Source organism: Physeter macrocephalus, chromosome 17 (assembly GCF_002837175.3).
Source record: "Physeter macrocephalus isolate SW-GA chromosome 17, ASM283717v5, whole genome shotgun sequence".
Taxonomy (NCBI): Eukaryota; Metazoa; Chordata; class Mammalia; order Artiodactyla; family Physeteridae; genus Physeter; species Physeter macrocephalus.
The window spans coordinates 2,189,769-2,195,943 of NC_041230.1; the positions used below are offsets into that span (position 1 = coordinate 2,189,769).

Genomic DNA, 6,175 nt, shown 5'->3' on the forward strand with positions numbered 1-6,175 from the left:
TTATGTGTTCTTTTTATTTATTTATTTTTTTGGTTGAGTTGGGTCTTTATTGCTGCGCACGGGCTTTCTCTAGTTGCGGCGAGTGGGGGCTACTCTTCGTTGCGGTGCGCGGGCTTCTCATTGTGGTGGCTTCTCTTGTTGCGGAGCACAGGCTCTAGGTGGCGCGGGCTTCAGTAGTTGTTGCACGCGGGCTCTAGAGTGCAGGCTCAGTGGTTGTGGCGCACTGGCTTAGTTTAGTTGCTCCGTGGCATGTGGGATCTTCCAGGACCAGGGCTCGAACCCGTGTCCCCTGCATTGGTAGGCAGATTCTTAACCACTTCACCACCAGGGAAGTGCCCTATTATGTGTTTTATAGCAATAATGAGAGCAGGTGTCTTGTTTTGTTCCTGATCTTAGAGGAAAAGTTTTCAGGCTTTCACCACTGAGTGTGATGTCAGTTTCAGGCTTTTTGTACATGTTCTTTTTTGTTCTGAGCTAGTTTTTTTTTTCCTGTTTTTAGTTTATGATTGTTTTTACCATAAAGGCTTTTAACTAGTCTAATACTTTTCTGCATCAATTGAGATGACCATGTAGTTTTTTCCTTTCATTCTATTGATATAATTATAATGAAACATTTCCATATGTTGAACCATCCTTGCATGTGAAGAATATGTCCTCCTTGGTCATGTTGAATAATCCTTTTAATGTGCTGTTAAATTTGGTTTAATATTGCTTTATTGATAATTTTTGTATAAGTATTCATTAGAGATATTGTACTTTGGTTTTCTTGTAGTGTCTTTGTCTCACTTTGGTATTAAAGTAATTCTGGCATTGTAGATTGAGTTTGGAAGTGTTCCCTCCTATTCAATTATTTTGGTAGGGTTTGAGGAAGATTTGTCTCGTTTTAAAATACTTGGCAGAACTCTGCAGTGGAACTCTCTGGGTTCCCTTTAGTTTTGATTAGTGATTTTCAATTAGTGTTCTTCATGACTCAGTCTTGGTAGGTAGCATATTTCTAGGAATTTATGCATTTCTTCTAGGTTATTCAATATTTTGGCCTATAACTCTTTGTAGTATTCTCTTCTAGTTTTCTTTATTTCTGTAGAATCAGTTGTAATCAGTCCCCTCTTTCATTTCTGATTTTAGTTATTCAGTCTCCAAGAACCCCTTCAATGAGGATTTTATTCAGTTGCTTTAGCAGCAGTCATGGGTCCGTTAGGGTCTCAGACCGCTAGTCTTTTCCACACACTCAAACCGTGCCTGAAGAATTATTCCTCCTTCATGTATGGTATTGTCCTTGGACTGCTTTTCCAGACATGCCCACCTACCCAGATTCCTGATACATCTAACTATACAGAATCTGTCTCTCAGTCTGAAATAGAAAACACTTACGAACTGCCTCCTGCTGCCCAAACGGAGCTCAATGTAATGATCAAACAGCCGAAGCATGTGTGTGAGGGAGGATGCCAGACCCTGAGATATGGGGTAGTGTTCCTATGACCTCATCTCCTCAAAGAATTTCAATCATCTTTTCACCTTTTTTATTTTTTATAGTATTTATTTGGCTGTACCACGTCTTAGTTGCAGCATGCGGGATCTTCTTCTTGTGGCATGTGGGATCTAGTTCCCTGACCAGGGATTGAACCCAGGTCCCCTGCTTTGGGAGCACGGAGTCTTAACCACTGGACCACCAGGGAAGTCCCAATCGTCTTTCAACTTGAGTGGCAATGGTGGTTCACACTTGAGAATAGGAGCTGGGAATAGTTTTGAAAAACTTTTAAATTTCTTGAATCTATTAGGAATTTCTAGTGAGCATATCCAAAAGGGGAGAAATTCTTCCTTTTCCATTATTCCTGGTGGCAGACAGGGTATCATGTGGACAGAGGAGGAAATACTGAGGTCTGAGCCATGGAGGACCCACAGAGAAGCACATGTGTCTCAGTGGATTCCCTGCCTCCCTGAGAACTTCCTTTACCCCAAATCTAATGCTTTCTGAAATCTCCGAGGACCCCTGAAATACCATTTATGGGCAAAGAAATGGAATCACAATCAAGGACTTTCAATTTTTAAAATTTTCAATAAGTCCAATGAATTTTTAATTAGTACAAAAGAAAGAACGTGATGTCAATAATTGAGATTAGAAAATATTTGTCCCATTTCTCCAAATCAATACAAATCAACTGTGAAGCCTAGATGAAATGGACATTTTCTACGAAAATATATTCTACCAGTATTGACTCCAGTAGAAATAGGAGTCTAAACAAACGAATATCTATAGAGGAAAGGTAGAGTTTTATGAGTCCCATACAAATAAAAGCACCAGGGTCAGATTAGCAGGTAGATTCTTCCATTCTTTTAGAGAACAGATAAGCCAATGCTACGTACTCAATTCAAGCCTTAAAGAGGAAGTACAATTTCCACATAGTTTACATAAATCAAATAAAATGCTGATACTCAAATGTCCTAAAGTTTGTACCAAATAGAATACTACGGAAAGATCTCACATCTGCATACAGATGGTAATATTTAAAATAAAATATAGCAAAATAATAGACGATGGCTATGTGAATTTTATGTCTGGAATTCAAGCATGATTCAGTGTTTGGAAATCCATTAATATAGTAGTGGGTATAATTAATCGTAGTAGTGGGTATAAAGAGAAATCAGGGGATCTTACTCATATTTACAGAAACATCTATTTGGAAGAATTGAACGTGTACGTATATTAACTTAAACTCAACACTGGGAATTGATGCATTTTTTTCTAACATGTCAAAATGAAGTGATTATCTTGCTCTTTGGGAAGCACTAGAGTTATTCCACTAAGGTTAGAAAACCACACTAAAAACATGATCACCTGTTCAATTCATTTCTCATGTGTTGGAGGTTTAGCCAGGGCAATTTAAAATGGCATGAGAATGGGAAAGAAAAATATAAAACTATGTCTGCAGATCATGCAGTCATATATACATCTGGAAACACAAAGGAATTGATAGAAAATCTACAAAAGATAAGTCAGGAAGATCATAGAAATATACAAAAACAGTAGCTTTCATAGGTGCAAAAAACAATCATTTACAAGTTATAGTGCGAGAAACTTTAATTAGAAAAGCATAACCAGAAATGAAATAAACTAATTGGGAGTAAATCTAACAAACTTTTTAAACCTATGTGAAGAAAACTATAAAACATTCCTGAAATATATGAAAGCGGATATAAACAAATGGAAAATCACATCACATTCCTCGGTAAAAAACTCAGTATTATAACAAGGTCAGTTCTCCTAAAGCTAATTTATAAACTTAACCTGTTCCTGATATAGACACTCAGTTTCTGAAGCTAGCAATGTCATCGAAAAAATCTTACAGAATAAAGAACAAGTAAGAATAGCCCCAAAAGAGAAGCAAAAAAGAGTGGCTGTCATAGGAGACATGTTTATTCATGACTGGTAGATCAATGAAGTTAAAAATTCAGAAATATGCCAAAGTGCGTAACAAAAGTTAATAAGTAGCAAAACCTACAGTGGAGATACTGGTATTCGGGAAATGGAAATTCCTATCACAATGACAAGAAATGGTTTTATTTGTCACATCCTATAGTCAGACAAAGGTCAAAGAGTAAAAAATAATTTAAATATGGTTGAATTATTTAATAAGGCTTGATTCTCAAGCACCTGAGTGTAGCCAACTCCTTGCTCACAGTCTCCAAAGGAGTCCCTCATACAATGACACATTTGGGGTTGAAAATTTTCCTCTGATTTTTTTTTCCGTGCTGCCGGGCTTGCGGGATCTCAATTCCCCGACCAGAGACTGAAACCCGCGGGGCAGTGAAAGCCCGGAATCCTAACCACTAGGCCACCGGGGAACTCCCCCCAAATTCTGATTTTTTTGATGCCTCCAAGTGAATGGGGAACACAAGAAAAAGTTATGCTCTGAAGGGAAGTGAGTATAAAATTGCACATTCCGCACTGGCACAATATTGCATTTCCTGTCACACTCCAGTTTCCATCACCTACTCTAAACTCAGGCTGTCGCTTAATTAAAATAAGTTGTAACTGCCTGAGGTCTCACAAGTTCCGGCATCCAACCGCCGCTCACAACCCCCCGTCCCTCACCCCCAGGTCCCAGCGCTCCGCCGCCTCGCTGCTCAGAGGATCCGCGTCTTCACCCGCTCGCCCTTCTCACGTACACCGTTCTCAACTCTCCGCTTCTAGTGTAAGGGGTCCGTGCATCTCTAACTCTGCACCTAACCTGGCTCCAAAGGACACCAGACACGTTCAAAGGATCCAAAGTAGAGAAGCAGAGCCTCTCGGGAGAGAAGAGGAAAGGACCACAATCTCCCAGGGGCGGGTCCGAGGGCCAGACCCGGCGTTCGCAGGGCGGCACCACCAGAGACACAGCCTCCACCCGCCGGCACGTCCGAGATGCGCCCCTCGGCGGCCCCGCCCCCTGGCCCGGGGTGCGCATGCGCACGCGCAATTACCTAGGGACGCGGAAGCGGATCTTGCGGTCAGACTGGCGCCCTTGGGTGAGCGAGTCTCGGTTTTTTGGCTCGTAAGTGCGCTGTGCGATCTCCAAGCCCCGCTTCTCCATACCTGGGTTTCGAGGGTGTCCCAGCAAATTAAAATCCCTGAAGGCGGTTGTCGCTCACGCTCTGAGTCTGTCCCTTACGCCTGTCGCGGCGTCGCCAGAAGACTCGGTTCGGTCCTGGGAGTCTGGGTCCGGTTCCGGTTAAAATCGCTCTGACGCAGGTACCGGCCCCAACTTTTTGCCTTCTGTCCGTAGAGACACTGACCTCCTGCAGCGACGTTTTCCTACTCTGACTCCCTTTCTCAAACCTTTGTGTGACTCCCGGCTCCCCTCCCCCCCCGCCCAATTCCGTTTTATCAAGCCCTCACCCAGGAGGTGGATCGCCCTTGACCTCCCTCCAAGGAGAGCAGAGAGGGAATACAAAGGCAGAAGTATATGCAGTTAGTGAGGCATCAGAACGTTTGGGGAGAAAGAACGACAGGGATTGCAACAGAGATTGCAACAGAGCGAGGCCTAACAGTCTGTGAGAGGAGGAATAGAGAGGGAGGGTAAGAAAATGATGCGAATGAACAGAGGAGGAAACACAGAAATGGACACAAAAGGAGAGGAGAGAAACAGAAGGACCCAGGGAGACATATAAAGGGAACAAAGCACGTGGTGGTGGAGAAAGCGGGAACCCAAACCCAGGTGAGTATTGAGTTGATTAAATATGGAATATTAAGTTATGAAGTACTAAGTGGTGTCTCTAAGCTAATCTATTTAACATTTGTTGACATGTTTAAATTACGCAGAAGAGAATGACAGTTGCAAAAGCAGGTGTTTGAGGCGTCCGCATTTTCTAATCATTGCTTCAGATGATAACTCCATTTGCAAGCCCCGTTCTTCCAGAGGGCGGAGACTTAGGTCAGTCAGTTCCAGGTCATTCTCTTCCCTTCTAAGAAATGGGGGAAAGTATTTGTGTCACCACACAGAGCTTTTGAAAATGGTCATGATTAACAGTACTGTTGCCCTTCTATATGGCTCATGTCAATCTTTTTAAAATTTGATGTATCCTCACACTTGTTTTAACTTTAATCTCAGAAGCGATTGGGTATGTTTTAAATGTTCAAATTATTTTCACTCTAAATTTCATTGTTCAGATTATGAGGTTTATATGCTTTCTACTGTATCCTGTATTGGAACTATTCTTTGATGTCTGCTAAATAACTTCACTATGCATGTGGTAAGGGTGTTGATTGTCTTTTTTAACACTCAAAACCTAGTTTAACCAGTTAGTTTAATATTCAGTAGCTTCTTTCTTCCCTTAAGTGATCTGCTCAGTTAGTGAGCTCTGAGTTTAAGTGTCCAACTAAGTAGATTGTCCCCCCAAGTCCCCTTTGTCCTTTCTGTGCAGATATTAACTGATGGGCTGGATTTGTTACTGACCTGGGCTCTTGGACTCTTTAATCAGTAGAAATTGGTAACAGTTAGGCCAGACGAGGAATTCAGGCAAAGCTTTACTGGGACTCGTGCTGCAGCACAAGTGAGCGAGAACAAGAAACAGGTGCCCTTGCTCGCCCCCTGATGGGGGGTGTGGTGCGAGCTGGTCCCTTAAAGGGGGTGAGGGAGGGGCAGATTGGTGGGTCGGGCCAGAGGTGTAGCTTAGGCGGCCTGCCCACCCCCTTGGT

The 6,175-nt window shown here is 42.4% G+C and overlaps 1 long non-coding RNA gene across 2 annotated transcripts in view; it reads right to left on the reverse strand.

Moving 5' to 3' along the window:
* Nucleotides 1-5,207: 5,207 nt before the first annotated feature.
* Nucleotides 5,208-6,175, reverse strand: part of LOC114484036 (uncharacterized) — a 95,676-nt gene continuing 94,708 nt past the window's right edge. For both annotated transcript variants that reach the window (XR_008615580.1, XR_008615582.1), the window contains one exon: nt 5,208-5,442. This is a non-coding gene — a long non-coding RNA (uncharacterized lncRNA). The remainder of the gene's footprint in view (nt 5,443-6,175) is intronic.